This window comes from Hyla sarda, chromosome 8, assembly GCF_029499605.1.
Source record: "Hyla sarda isolate aHylSar1 chromosome 8, aHylSar1.hap1, whole genome shotgun sequence".
In the NCBI taxonomy this organism is placed as follows: domain Eukaryota; kingdom Metazoa; phylum Chordata; class Amphibia; order Anura; family Hylidae; genus Hyla; species Hyla sarda.
Window position 1 is genome coordinate 79855910 of NC_079196.1, and position 16198 is coordinate 79872107.

Sequence of the window (16198 nt, forward strand, 5' to 3'; positions counted from 1 at the left end):
ATTCTGGTGCTATAATCTATTACTGAACAATGACTTACTGTGGCCCTCTTTATACCAGTTCGAAAATGTTATTTATAAGAATAGTATAGGCTACCATTGGTGTCAAACCAACGGGCTGACAATTTTTTTTCAGAATATTCTGTTCACATACCTTAGACCAATGCAGTAGCCAGTTTCTGCACAGAAGAGTGGCATAGCCCACAGATAAGTCCTTTGTTATGTATCAATGGGCTAATTGAACATGGTGTCAGTCATGTGACACACCCATCCACCCCACTAGACTAACAGGCATTATGCTGAGATACTGTGGCAGGTACTAATATTGTATAAGTTCTACTCCCTAATGAACTATTCACCTTGTAGATATGTGGACAGTGTCAGCTGAATTCTAGGGGTCACATGACGTGTGGTGGGTCACATGACTATCCATTTAGTGAGTCCATACCATCAGATCCATTAGCCTGAACTAACACACCACAGGACAACAGTATAAAATTGGTATGAAAACAGAATTTATAATATGTGCATATTATAATTATTATAACTAGCTGTATGATTTATTATTCTATAAATAAATAAAACACAATAAAAAACTGAATAACCATTAAATATTTTATGATTCTGAGATAATATTTTACTTACTACTGTAAATACAAGATTTAACCGCTAATGGACACAGCCCATTTGAGCTTTGTGTTGAGGACAATATATATATATAATTGTCAAGGCAAATTTTTTTTTTTTAAAGGTGGGAGAGAATTGAAAAAAAAATGCCATTTTTGTGGTTTTCATTTTTCTGTGAGTCAATGCGCTAAAACTATGGCAATGTTTTCATACTAACAGTTGGGCAAAAAAGTATTTACTCAGCCAACAATTGTGCAAGTTCTCACACTTAAAAAGATGAGAGGCCTGTAATTTTCTTCATAGGTATACCTCAACTATGAAAGACATAATGAGAAAATAAAATCCATAAAATCACATTGTCTGATTTTTAAAGAATTTATTTGCAAACTATGGTGGAAAATAAATATTTGGTCACCTACAAACAAGCAAGATTTCTGTCTGTCACAGACCTGTAACTTCCTCTTTAAGAGTCTCTTCTGTCCTCCACTCGTTACCTATATTAATGGCACCTGTTTGAACTTGTTATCAGTATACAACCTCAAACAGTCACATTCCAAACTCCACTATGGCCAAGACAAAAGAGCTGTCAAAGGACACCAGAAACAAAATTGTACAGCTGCACCAGGCTGTGAAGACTGAATCTGCAATAGGCAAGCAGCTTTGTGTGAAGAAATCAACTGTGGGAGCAACTATTAGAAAATGGTGACAGTGAGGTAAAATCCCAGAACCTCATGGGGGGACGGGGAACGGGGGGGGGGGGGGGGTGTCCTAGTGAATAACCTGCAGGGAGCTGGGACCAAACTAACAAAGGCTACCATCAGTAACACACTACGCCGCCAAGGACTCAAATTGTCCAGTGCCAGACGCGTCCCACTGCTTAAGCCAGTACATGTCTGGGTCCGTCTGAAGTTTGCTAGAGAGCATTTGGATGATCCAGAAGAAGATTGGGAGAATGTCATGTGGTCAGATGAAACCAAAGTAAAACTTTTTGGTAAAAACTCAACTCGTCGTTTTTGAAGGAGAAAGAATGCTGAGTTGCATCTAAAGAACACCATACCCACTGTGAAGCATGGGGGTGGAAACATCATGCTTTGGGGTGTTTTTTCAGCAAAGGGACCAGGATGTCTGATCCGTGTAAAGGAAAGAATGAATGGGGCCATGTATCGTGAAATTTTGAGTGAAAACCTCCTTCCATCACCAAGGGCATTGAAGATGAAATGTGGCTGGGTCTTTCAGCATGACAATGACCCTGAAGGAGTGGCTTCGTAAGAAGCATTTCAAGGTCCTGGAGTGGCCTAGCCAATCTCCAGAACTCAACCCCATAGAAAATCTTTGGAGGGAGTTGAAAGTCTGTGTTGCCCAGCGACAGCCCCAAAACATCACTGCTCTAGAGGAATGGGCCAAAATACCAGCAACAGTGTGTGAAAATGTTGTTAAGACTTACAGAAAACGTTTGACCTCTGTCATTGCCAACAAAGGGTATATAACAAAGTATTGAGATGAACTTTTGTTATTGACCAAATACTTATTTTCCACCATAATTTGCAAATAAATTCTTAAAAAAACAGACATTGTGATTTTATGGATTTTTTTTTCCTCATTATGTCTCTCATAGTTGAGGTATACCTCTGATAAAAATTACAGGCCTCTCTCATCTTTTTAAGTGGGAGAACTTGCACAATTGGTGGCTGAGTAAATACTTTTTTGCCCCACTGTATCTATTATTGTACTACTTCTAAAAGCAGCCAAACATTTTTGACATAGCAAGTATGTTAAAAATGTTTCTTATTCTGATCCATGATCATTATTATTTTTCTCTATACAGGGCAGTATGAGGGCTCATTTTTTGTGCCGTGATTTGTAATTTTTATCTGTACCATTTTTGTTTTAATAGGCCTTTTTTTTTTTATTATTGTTTTCTATTATTTGTTTCTGATACATGATATGGGCAAAATTAGCAATTCTAACATTATGTTTGTTTTTGTTTTTTTTACTTTAACACTGTTTAAATATAAAATTTTAATTGTTCTGACAGTCCACATTTTTTAAAATATTTAGTTTACAATTTACACTTTTTAAGTCCCTATAGCGGACTATTAGAAGCAATAATCAGAATGCTATGTATTCTTCATTACGATGTTACAACATAGCACTGATCAGTATGTGGTAACCCAGTATGGAATACAGTAACTTGCCCATCCTGTCAGGCAGATGTTGCCTTCAGTGTCCATCTTAGGCCCATTACTCAGGACTTGTTATTCTAGATGTTAGCAGAAAATGTGCAGAGTGAATCAGGTGACCTGTTTGCCCCAATGTGAATCCTCCCAATTGCGGAGAAGTCAAAGAGAAGTGTAAGGTGATTCAAGGAGGCCTCAGGCTAAACAGTCCAAAACTTGTCCAAACCTGCAGCCAAGCATATCCTAATGAAAATCCTCTATGCTCAGGTGAAAAGGCAGAGCCTAGCAGTAAGCACAAAACTCTGGGGAAGAAAAGCAATAGTCTTCAGTCAATCAGTCTGCAGTACTAAAGTCAGAGCGGGTTGCCATGCATCACAAGTCAGTCACTGTACAGCTCAGCACAAGCAAATACAAGTGCCAGCAAGGTGATAGGCTTCCAAGGTTTACTCTGCACTTCCCTTTTCACCAATATATGCTGTAAAGGAATCACCATCTATCTTGCCTCAGTAAAGAGAGTTATCTCTAACCTTGTATCGGAGTATTTATTGCACCACGCTTGGCCCAGGAGAAGCTGTTGTGTATAGGCTAACGGTGCCCTGGCGTCACAAAGAGTTAATTTCACGTTATTCACCCTGTAGATACCACAACTTCAATCAGCGATCTTCTTGTACAGCCTCACTCTGCATAAGATGATCGGTCATCTTTTAAACCGGAAGCTGGTAAGAGACCTTCAGCGTTCATTTTTGTTCATTGGACCCCCTCGATTGCACTGTGGGGGTCCAATGAGCCCCCCCCCCCAAACCCACTGGCAGCATATTTTTGCTATAGATATCATAATTGTCATTGATCACAGCATCTATAGGGTTAATGGCGGACATCGGCATGATCACTGGTAGCAGATGAACTCACTTGTTATGGAGCGAATGCAGCACCTGCACTTGCTTAATAGATGCGCTGCAAATATATGGCGCTATGCACAAAGTTACTTGCACTGCAGTTGCATTGCTGTACATTTACACTGTGTCCTTAACCACTTAGGGACCAAGGGCGTACAGGTACGCCCCGACGCGCAGGTACTTAAGGACCCAGGGCGTACCTGTATACCCGTTGGAATTTCGTTCCCTGACGTCGGCGGGGACCTGATTTAATGACTGCTGATATCTATCAGCAGGCACCCCGTGCAAACCTCTGGGGGGATCCTGAAAACCTCCCATGTGGGCGATCGCGGCAAATCACCGGTCAATTTAGACCGGCGATTTGCGGGGATTCCGGGTCAATCGGGTCTCTGGTCACCCTGAAAAAAAGGTCCGAGACAGCCCCATTCACCCTTACCCAGCAGGAGTGAGGTGGCACGGGTGCCACCTCACGATCATGTGATTGAACGGTCGGAATGACTGACCAATCACTGCCCTGCTGGGCGGTGATCACGGCGGTGATCGGGTGGGGATCAGGGCTGGCGGGATTATCCTACCTCTCCCTGGTCTGGCGGGGGTCCCCTCAGAAGCGGCAGCGGTGGTCGTGGCAGCAGGAGCGGTGGCAGTGGCGGTCCCGTCAGCAGGATACAGCAGGAGGTGAGGCCTGTTCACCTCCTGCTGTTGCTTAGCCACAACTCTCAGCATGCACAGTCAAAGGGCATGCTGGGAGTTGTAATTTTGCAACAGCTGGAGTTCCAACTACAACTCCCAGCATGCCCTTTGGTAGTCTGTGCATGCTGGAGGTTGTAGTTATGCAGCAGCTGGAGACACATTTTTTCTATGAGAAATAGTTAATCTAGCTGTTGCATAAGTACAACTCCCAGAATGCACAGACTACCAAAGGGCATGCTGGGAGTTGTAGCAGTGTGTCTCCAGCTGTTGCAAAACTACAACTCTCAGCATGCCCTTCAACTGTCAATGCATGCTGAGTGTTGCAGTTTAGCAACAGCTGGAGACCCAGTGGTTGTGAAACAGAGTTTGTGTCCTAACTCAGGTTTCGCAACCAGTGTACCTCCAGCTGTTGCAAAAATACAACTCCCAGCATGCACTGAGAGACTGTACATGCTGGGAGTCCTAGTTTTGCAACAGCTGGAGGCACACTGGTTGCGAAACACTTAGTTAAGTAACAAACTCTGTGTTGCTCAACCAATGTGCCTCCAGTTGTTGCATGTAGTTTTACAACAGCCCCCATGTGAATGTACAGGGTACATTCACACGGGAGGCGGTTTATAGTGAGTTTTCTGCGACAAGTTTGAGATGCGTCAAATTTTCCGCCACAGCTCAAACTCCCAGCGAGAAACTCACTGAAAAGAAAACATCTTGTACGGCACTGTTTCCAAAACGGAGACTCCAGTTGTTGAAAAACAACAACTGCTAGTATTGCTGGACAGCCACTGACTGTCCAGGCATTGCTGGGAGTTTAGCAACAGCTGGAGGCACCCTGTTTGGGAAATACTGCTGTAGGGTATTTTGGTGGTGGATGCAAATCCCCAAAATAGGCCGTCACATTTTGGGGGGCTTTTTCTCCTTTTACCCCTTATGAAAAGGTAAAGTTCGGGTCTACATCAGCATATTAGAGTAAAAAATATATATTTTTTACACTAACATGCTGGTGTTGCCCCATACTTTTAACTTTTGCATAAAAGGTAAAAGGAAAAAAAGACCCCCAAAATTTGTAATGCAATTTCTCCTGAGTACAGAATTACCCCATATGTGGGTGTAAAGTGCTCTGTGGGTGCACAACATGGCTCAGAAGTGAGAGCGCACCATGTACATTTGAGGTCTAAATTGGTGATTTGTACAGGGGTGGCTGATTTTACAGCGGTTCTGACATAAACGCAAAACAATAAATACCCACATGTGATCCCATTTTGGAAACTTATGCAATGTAACAGAGGGTATAGCGAGCTTTAACACCCCACAGGTGTGTGACAAATTTTCGTTAAAGTTGGATGTTAAAATGAAGAAAACGTTTTTTTTTTTCACTGAAATGCTGGTGTTACCCTACATTTTTCATTTTCACAAGGGAGAATAGGAAAAAAGCCCCCCAAAATATGTAGCCCCATTTTTTCTGAGTAAGAACATACCCCATATGTGGATGTAAAGTGCTCTGCGGGCGCACTACAATGCTCAGAAGAGAAGGAGCGCCATTGGGCTTTTAGAGAGAGAATGTGTCCGAAATTGAAGGCCATGTGTTTTTACAAAGCCCCCATAGTGCCAGAACAGTGGACCCCCCACATGTGACCCCATTTTGGAATCTACTCCCCTCACAGAATTTAATAAGGGGTGCAGTGAACATTTAGACCCCACAGGTGTCTGACAGATTTTTGGAACAGTTGGCTGTGAAAATGAAAAATAAAATGTTTCATTTGCACAGCCCACTGTTCCAAAGATCTGCCAAACGCCAGTGGGGTGTAAATGCTCACTGCACCCCTTATTAAATTTTGTCAGGGATGTAGTTTCCAAAATGGGGTCACATGTGGGGGGGTCCACTGTTCTAGCATCACGGCGGGGTATTTGTAAATGCACATGGCCCCTGACTTCCATTCCAACCAAATTCTCTCTCCAAAAGCTCAATGGCGCTCCTTCTCTTCCGAGCATTGTAGTTTGCCTGCAGAGCACTTTACATCAAATGGGGTATTTCCATACTCAGAAGAAATAGGGCTACAAATTTTGGGAGGCTTTTTCTCCTATTACCTCATGTGAAAATGAAAAATTTGGGGTAACACCAGCATTTTAGTGAAAAAATTTTTTTTTTTCATTTTCACGTCCAACTTTAGCGGAAATTTGTCGAACACCTGTGGGGTGTTAAGGCTCACTGTACACCTTGTTACATTCCTTGAGGGGTGTAGTTTCCAAAATAGTATGCCATGTGTTTTTTTTTTTTTTTTGCTGTTCTGGCACCATAGGGGCTTCCTAAATGCGACATGCCCCCTCCCAAAAAAAACATTTCAGCAAAATTTGCTTTCCAAAAGCCAAATGTGACTCCTTTTCTTCTGAGCATTGTAGTGCGCCCACAGTGCACTTGACGTCCACACATGGGATATTTCCAAACTCAGAAGAGATGGGGGGGTCACAAATTTTGTGGGGCATTTTCTCCTATTACCCCTTGTTACGTTCCTTGAGGGTTGTAGTTTCCAAAATAGTATGCCATGTTTTTTTTTTTTTTTGCTGTTCTGGCACCATAGGGGCTTCCTAAATGTGACATGCCCCCCAAAAATCATTTCAGAAAAACTCACTCTCCAAAATCCCATTGTCACACCTTCCTTTCTGAGCCCTCTACTGTGCCCGCCGAACACTTTACATAAACACATATGAGGTATTTCCTTACTCAAGAGAAATTGGGTTACAAATTTTAGGGGGATTTATCTCCTTTTACCCCTTGTAAAATGTAAAAAACTGGGTCTACAACAACAGTGTAAAACAGTGTTTCTGTGACACACCTAAATGGTTAACACAATTTCTGAATGTCATTTTGAATACTTTGAGGGGTGAAGTTTTCATAAAGGTGTCATTTATGGGGTATTTCTAATATGAAGGCCCCTCAAATCCACTTCAAAACTGAACTGGTCCCTGAAAATTCCGATTTAGAAAATTTTGTGAAAAATTGGGAAATCGCTGCTAAACTTTGAAGCCCTCTGATGTCTTCCAAAAGTAAACACATGTCAACTTTATGATGAAAATGTAAAGTAGACATATTGTATATGTGAATCAATATATGATTTATTTGTTGTGTCTATTTTCCTTATAAGCAGAGGGTTTCAAAGTTATAAAAATGCTAAATTTTCACATTTTTCATCAAATTTTCAAAATTTTCACCAAGAAATGATCCAAGTATCGACAAAAATTTACCACTTACATAAAGTAGAATATGTCACGAAAAAACAATCAGAATGAAAAGTAAAAGCATCCCAGAGTTATTAATGCTTAAAGTGACAGTGGTCAGATGTGCAAAAAACGCCTGGGTCCTTAAGGTGAAAATGGGCCGGGTCCTTAAGGGGTAAGGTGTTAAATGTATACTTAGGCACAGTGATTAAATCATATTTAGGTCTTCAGTATGCTCAGTCGAGTAGAAAGTCATCATTTATGTACACATTAGTGCAGTTCTTAAGGCCCTATTACAGGGGGCAATTATCATCTGAAGAGGGAGATATCTCTCTGTGTAATAGGGCCAGTGATCAGCTGATCAACATGCACATGCTTGTTCATCGACTGATTAGGTTGTTTTGACCTATCAAAAGTAATCAGTCGCCTGCACATCTCTCTATGTAATAATGATTGTTCATGTAGCCCTCCTCACCTGTCATTAAAGCTGTGTAAATTCTGATTTACAGTGCAAGGAGGGCCATGATATAGGATCCTAAAGCTAAAACTTGTTTTTATTCTGTGAATAGGGGATAAGTGTCTGATGAAGGGGTCTCCTCCATGGAGCGCTGATGTTCTGAAGATTTCTTTTCAGAATACCAGCTCTCCTCGTGCATGGAGAAGTGGTGGTCAACATGCCCCCTCCAGGTACTGTCTATGGAAGAGCTGTACTCATGTATTTCCGACTCTCCCATAGAGATGTATGGAGGGGGAATGTCGTGATCAAACACTTATCCCCTATCCTGTGGATATTGGAGAAGAACTTAATTCTTGTAGAAACATTAAATCACTTCTTATACTTTATCCATAAATAGATAACAACAATGCATTTCGATCTCACACTGGCTGGAAAAATATGTAATAATGCTGTTACATAGCTATTGGAAGTTCCTAGAAGTGATTTAAAGACACATACATTGTAACTTTTACATTCAATCTTTATATGTAGACACCTCTTCAGGGTTAATGCCCCTCATCAGTACAGGACAGGATGTCAGCTGGATGGCTAGCTGCAGAGAGGCCTATGGGACAGAAAGGGTAATGTATGAGAGGATAATAAAGGTGAGTTTAGACTTATAGGCTCTTCATACTCCACTGGGAATACTAAAAGTGTAGGTACATTGTGGGGTGCCATTGCTTCAAATTGTTGGTGAGGCTCAGCAGGTGAGGCCTTTTTATGGATGCACCATTTCTTGGTTTAGCAAAAAAAAATAAAAAAATTTACTCAGTGTGTGTATATTTAACTATTATACTAATCTAATAAGATACATGGCATGTAACTTCGAATACATTTATTATTTTGGCATGGACGTCCACCAATGGCAAGGCCAAGGCATCAACTTCTTCTGGTTGGTGAAGCCCTACTTAAAGAGAAAAAAAAGCATTGAGAAGTTCTGAGATGGGCCAACCAAGTCTTAAAGGGGTTGTGCGCTGCCCTGACTTTCAGAGCTCCGCTCACAGCGTCCGGAAATTCATTACTCCGAACGCTGTGTGTGGGCTTCCATGCTCGCGGCCACCGGACGTGACGTCACGCCCGGCCCCTCGTGACCTCTCGCCCGCCCCCTCGTGATGTCGCGCCCGCCCCCTCAACGAAAGTCTAAGGGAAGGGGGCGCGACCGCTGTCACGCCCCCTTCCCATAGACTTTGGTAGAGGGGGCGGGTGAGGTGTCACGAGGGGCCGGGCGGCCGCGAACACAGAAGCCCACACACAGCGTTCGGAGTAATGAACTTCTGGACGCTGTGAGCTGAGCTCCGCAAGTCAGGGCAGCGCACAACCCCTTTAAAAGGGTATTCCAGGATTTATTTTTATTTGACTATGTTAAGGGGGCTGTAAAGTTAGTGTGGTTCATATTATAGTGTATGTACCTGTGTGTAATGGTGGTTTCCCAATTCATATGTGTGTGGTAAGCTTGTGGGGGTGTAGGGTATATGGGGTGTAGCTGTGCAGTGATGAAAGGGTGCTGGTTTAACCCTTAACTGTTGTGACGCCAGGGTGAGGGCTCCTCTGTATATGCTTGTCCTATCGCCACCCGTCCCAAGAGCGATAGGGAGGAATAATAAATGAATGTCCACAACCGGCGGTTTCAGCAAAATGTTGGAACTTTTACTGCAGGTTTTATGCAGAATTAAACAGGAACAGTCTTTGTACAATAAGAGTCTATTGGGATCCTGACAGTTGGTTGGGACCTTGTGAGTCTTAAGCTCAGGAGAATTATATGCGCTGTTCCGCTGGATTTAGGGGATTGAGTTTAGGTCCAGCAGTCACGCAGACTTTAGTGGGGAGTTGTATTGTGACTCACGATTTGGTAAGTTGCGGTATTATCAGGCTTCGGCCTGGTCTTGTCTTTGAAAGTTGCATGGATCTCTCCTTTCTACTAGTCTGGAACCCAAGAGAGAATGCTGCTTGCTTTACACCTCAGGAGCAAGAGAGCGAGGATTGGCTGGCAGCTCCCTTATATGGGCAGGGGCTGGCCTTAAGCTCATTGGTGCATACCATCTGTCAATCACTTTACACAACGAATTATGGTCTAAACATGTGACCACACATGTGACCTAGGAAGGTCCTTTAACATACCCTCAGAGAATTAACATTAGTCACATGACCTAAGGTCCTGCAACACTACATACACAATTAAATATACCATTAAATATACATACAAACATCACAAAATTAAGGAAGGAAAAGGTGGCTGGGGGCTATCGCACCAGGAGGACCCCACTGGAACGAAGTAACTCTGGCTTTGGGGACCACCATACAAGGTACGGTATACTATACTGTACCGGGACACCACATGTTATCTTTGCTGCAATGTTTATATTTAACAGCATACAAAATGACTGTTGTCTCAGGTTTTCCCAGGCTGCAGTTTGGCCCCAGACATCACATCACTAGTCAGGTGATGACAGGGAGCCTGTCTGCATCAATGGGGGCGTGACCGCTGGGTGGGAAGGGGATCATTCTGCAGTAATTAGTAGTTTTCCAACAACTGGAGGCACTCTGGTTAGAAAACACTGGTCTATTCATTACAGCAAAGCATGGAAGGCACACCTGCGCTTCAATGGGGGGAGGGGCTGATGTGTGAGAGGAAGAAAAGTGATTGTACACTTACAAACAAGGCATTATGGGACTTGTAGTTTGACGGAAAGATTTCCAACAGGAAATAGCCATTTCACAAATGAATAGCCTCAGCGTTATGGTAATCTCACAACACAGCCATTTAGCTCCAAGATGAGAACGGGTCCTTCCTAAGCATGTCCATTACTATCTGGCACGTAAGTACTAAAAATCACCTTATGGTGGATAACCCCTTTAAGTTTGTAGCCTCTTTGCTCTTTGGTCGCACTCAGTTAAGCAGTAATACTTGTTATCTGACATAGACTAGTTGCCATTGGTATGCTCTCTCACTACTATATAGTAGAGGTTTTGTCTAGGGCTAAAGCACTCAAGCTACTGAAGCTACTGTAGGTGTTTTTGTTAAATATACTTTGGCAGAAAATCTCTTTCATCTGTTTTATACTGTTTAGCTTGTCTTATTAGCAATTGGGTAATACCACGGGGAAAAGTAAAATCTCTGTGGGAATGTACCTAGAGGCCTTTAGGTTTCTTGACCTCTCTCTTTATTACTATCTGTCACACATTAAAATGTTGTTAATTTGAGCTATTTCTAGGCCTAAGAGTATTTTCTTGCTCAATTTACAAATGAATTGTGTCTTCAAAAATGCTTGTAACCTCCGGGGTCTAGAGTCAAGCCAAGGGCATAGATAAAGGGTCAAGGGCCCTGGTGCAAAAGTTCACTTTGGGTCCCCTTCACCCCAGGCACTGTTCTCTCTAAATATGACAATGCACATAAGCATCAAATACATTTGGCAATGCAGTACAGTGTTCTAATAAAAAGTTATAACACAGCCAAATATAAAAGGGCACATAGCATAATTCCTTACTGGTTGCAAACAGTATAGCATGCAGCAGAAACCACTAGCCTGATAATCAAATATACCTATTGTCAAGTCAGGGTAAAAGCATGCTACTAAAGTGTGTACTGTTTAAAAATACAGCTCCCAGCATGACCTGAAGAATGATAATGATATGCTGGGGGTTGTTCACTAAGAAGAAAGCTGCCAGACATCATCTTTCTGAGGACCTTGAGTGATCAGATGCAGTCAAAGGCAGAAGAAACATCTATATCCAGTGAATCACAGGTGACGTCTTCTCTGATCAGTTGTTCATTCCAGTTTTCTTCTCCATCCAGCCAAGGTCGCCGTGAAGATGTCTTCCAGTTACATCAGATGTCGTTGGATCCTTTCCTTACCCTCTTTAGTAGCTCCTACTAATGCCACATACTTTCACATGTCTGACACCTAAACTGGATAATTATGCGTCTGTTAACCCTTAATGGGGTTGTCTAAATTATACCTTTTTTTTTTTTTTTTTCTATACTCACCTGTTTTACCCCAGTATTGTCCAGTGTTGCCATTTGGTCCTTCCTGCAACCTTTTTGCTTACTTTCCTGCATAACCTGTAGCCAATGACTGGCCTAAACAGTAAGATGGCACAAGACTCAAGACAGTGATTGGCTGCTGGGTATACGGGCATGCTCTCTCTGCAGGAAAGTAAAAAAAAAAAATGGATAAAACAGGTACATATAGTGTACTAAAGTAATTAATTGTTCCACTGTTCCCCCTATTAAACTGTACCCCCATCCTTGTGTGTACTGTGCCCCTAATGAACTGTGCCACCATACCATTAATGAGCTGTGCCACTGTACCCCTAATATACTGTGCCACTATGTCCCTAATAATCTGTGCCACATGCACCTAATGATTTGTGCCACTATGCACCTTATGATCTGTGACACCAGGCACCTAATGATCTGTGCTACCGTGCCCCTAATAAACTATGCCACTATACCCCTATTTAACTGTGCCACCATATCCCTAATGATCTGTGCCACTGTGCCCCTGATATACTTTGCCGCCATGCCCCATGGATCTTTGCCACCGTGCCCCTAATATACTGTGCCACCTTGCCCCTAATGATCTGTGTAACTGTGCCCCTAATTTACTTTACCACTACCCCTAAATCATTGTTTTCTAATCTGTGGCTCTCCAACTATTGCACACTACAACTCCCATCATTCCTTGACAGCAGGACATGATGGGAGTTGCAGTTTTGCAATAACTGGAGAGCCACAGGTTGAGGTACACAGCCCTAAATAACCTGTTCCCCTGGTAATACTCACCTGTCCTGGCTCCCATTCTGCTCTTACCTCCTCTGGTCATGTCCGGCTACCTTGGATGCAGAAGCTAAGAGGCACGAGAGGGAGTTTGTTCCTGCCAGCGCTCGGCTCTTCAATTTTATTGGTGTCCGATACAGTTGAATAGACAGTCACAAGCCTCTTCTGGCAGTTCCTTAAACTTAATTTTAACAGCTTCCTTAATTTTAACAGCTTATTTTGGAAAACTACTTGGGCTGCAGATTCAGCATGTGGGGAGGGGTGCCTATGGGATCCTAAGCTTAGGGGCCTGATCACAACTGCGACCGCTGCGACCCCTATTGTTATGCCACTTTGTCAAGTCAAGGGTGGGAATGGAATGACACTGACTGACTCTTCTCAAGGACATATACTTTTATGCTATCAATAATGCATAGTTAAATTTTTAAATTGAGATGGTTGAACAAACTGGATCATCCCAGAAATGCAAATTTTTTCTAAACTCCTTGTACCTGCAGCTTTAGGTTTGTGAAGGTGTTAGGTTGAGAAACGCAGGGCACTGGTTTTGTGACGTCTTTGCAAGAGCACACAGAACATGACTTTACAATGACTGGTTTAATGAGGCAGTAAAATTGAATACATGTAGACAGAACCTTGCACATTCAATTCACAAATGGGTTATCAGGCTTTGGAGAAATGTATGCACATCGTAAGCAGCTATATAATACCGATCAATTGTCCTGATTTCCACAGGGCACTCATGAATTCCATTAGAAAAAGGAGAGTTGACTTTACCTGACAAGGGCGTGATAGGGTCCGGTCTGTGTGTTGTCAGGTCTAAACATAGTTTTAGTTTTTGATCCCATTAATAATTCCCCATAGGTGGTTTGGAAATCTACATTAGTATTTGTTTAGTTTTGACTTCCCAAAACTGTTTGTTCTAAGCTTCTTGATGTACTTTATTTATTGCTATTATGTTTTATTGTTGTAGACTGTATATATATATATATATATATATATATATATATATATATATATATACAATCAGTCTTGTTCTTTTCTTGGACTCTTGAGAAGACTGTACTGTATTGTCATTTTTATAAAACCCAGATGAATTTCACACATCTGTCTCAGCGAGAAAATTCAGTAATGTGTTATGCATATGTGCGTGCAAATAGGACATGTTCATTTTGTATAGCATGGGCATTTTTTTGTGTGGATTACATGAAAGACCAATATACATTTGAGACAAAATGCATGACCTTTTGATTGAAATTAGGTTCTGGTCATAAAAAACCCTTAGGCTCTTACGAGGGGGGATCAGCAGCTGAACCTGACCCCCCCTTCATGATTTGATCTGCAGATGTAAATAATAATTTATGGGAGCAACAAATATGGTGCAGTGCAGCCCCGGCCCGGGGCTGGAGCAGCTAAAGGGATGGGAATTAATAGAAAGCAGCACCAGGGGCCAGGAGCTATTAGCAGGCGCTATTCTTCACAGCTCCCATCAGGATTAATCATTGAGAGTTAATTTGAAGCTCAGACAAGTTGCTGTTAATTTAGTGCGGGGAGGACGGGATGGGGAGAGCCCAAACCCCCCGAGTCCCATTAATCAGCAGCCTCAGACGGCCCTGCCTTGATTACAATTTGCAAAAAAATTCATTAGCGCCTGGGCCAGTGACAATTTTTCTCTTTGCCTGTGATGTGACTCATTAGGCAGCCAAATGAAAGCTGTGATGATGGCTGCAATCAAACCCCTCCACTTGTTTATCTTCTCCCTGCCTCTCCAGTGCAGGATCAAGGCCCTCTCCAGCACCCACTCCCCTCACCCTACCCCCTCTCCAGGCTGGCTCCTTCTTACCACCTACCTCTACAGACCTGCTTCTCCCTAACTCTTCTCTCATTGTAACCCCTTAAGCTAGCTGAGCCTCTCAGCACATTTACACATTTTTACAACTTACACCTTCTGCAGCATTACTACATTATCCACTGTACAGGGACTTATTCGATACATTCTTCAGCATTACATGTTTGCCGATGTTTAAAGTTACCTACCACTCAGCCCAATAATACTAATTTTACAAGCCATCTCTTGGTTAACTTCCTGTTATTAAAGGCCAGTAATGTTCATTAGGACCATTGACTTTTAACCCCAAGTCTAGGTCACAACTCGTAGGTCATTGCTATGACATACATTGGTCTCCTTTTCATGTCTGCTCAATTTCTTGTAATTGGTTTTGGCCCAATGTTGATCCATGTCCTATATTATTTGTTGACGTACACATATTTAGGAAACAGTGTTCCCATCAATAATTATGTCAATCACTTTAGACATGTTGTATGTCCATACTTGTCTTGTCTTCTGGCAAGGTGGGAGCCAAGTAATTGTACCAGCTGTATTATAGTTTAAGTTTTCTGGGCTTCGATATATCGGTTTAGCTCTTATAGGTCACTGCATCCAATGGATTTACAGTGTCATCTTTAAATATAGTTAGATTAAATACTCTAGATTACAGGATTACACAATTCTTTCTATATGAACTACCGGTAATTGGTCTAACTACAACATCCATGTTAAGTAAAACCAAGTTTACAACTCGTTCTACAGCTCTATTACATACTTTTTTGCACTTTTTACACACTTGTAATGTCGGTGCTTCCTCTTCCTAGTGGGATATTAAAATATATAACTGGATCATCTATAACCAATGGTTTGTACATTGGGAATTAGCAAGCAAGTAAAGGACATCCCTGTCATCATATGGCGTGTGTCATTGATACTATGAGTTGCATGTATTTATGTATTTGTTTTTTAAATGGATTGTTTGTCGATAAATGTATATGTTTAAAATGGAAATTAAATGTTTATGGCATATACTTACAGCCGCCTATATGACCCAATACTTACATGTGTCTATAATACCCGTGTTGCTTCCACACAAAATATAGGCACCCAATTGCCCTTAATATAATGATGTTTGGTTATGCTGATAACAGGGTGATTACCAAAAATGACATCGCATTTAATGGTGTTTTTTTCCCCTTTACACTGAAATAGTCTTGTACCCAACACAACCGCACAACAAGTTGACCATTTAAAATAAGTGAACTTTGCAGTTGTTCAGTTTGCCATGAGAAATCAGACTTGTCTGTTGTTAGAGATCGACATTTTCATGTTAGGTAAAGTATGCATTTATGATTTGTATATATTACATCTCAAGACTCTTTCCATGAAAAAATCATCTACTATTCTTGACCTATTCCAATAATAAACACATGGTACAATAAAATAGCTCCTTAGATGTTGATTATCTTTCTTAAGCTTCGATCACAGAGAGTTTTATGT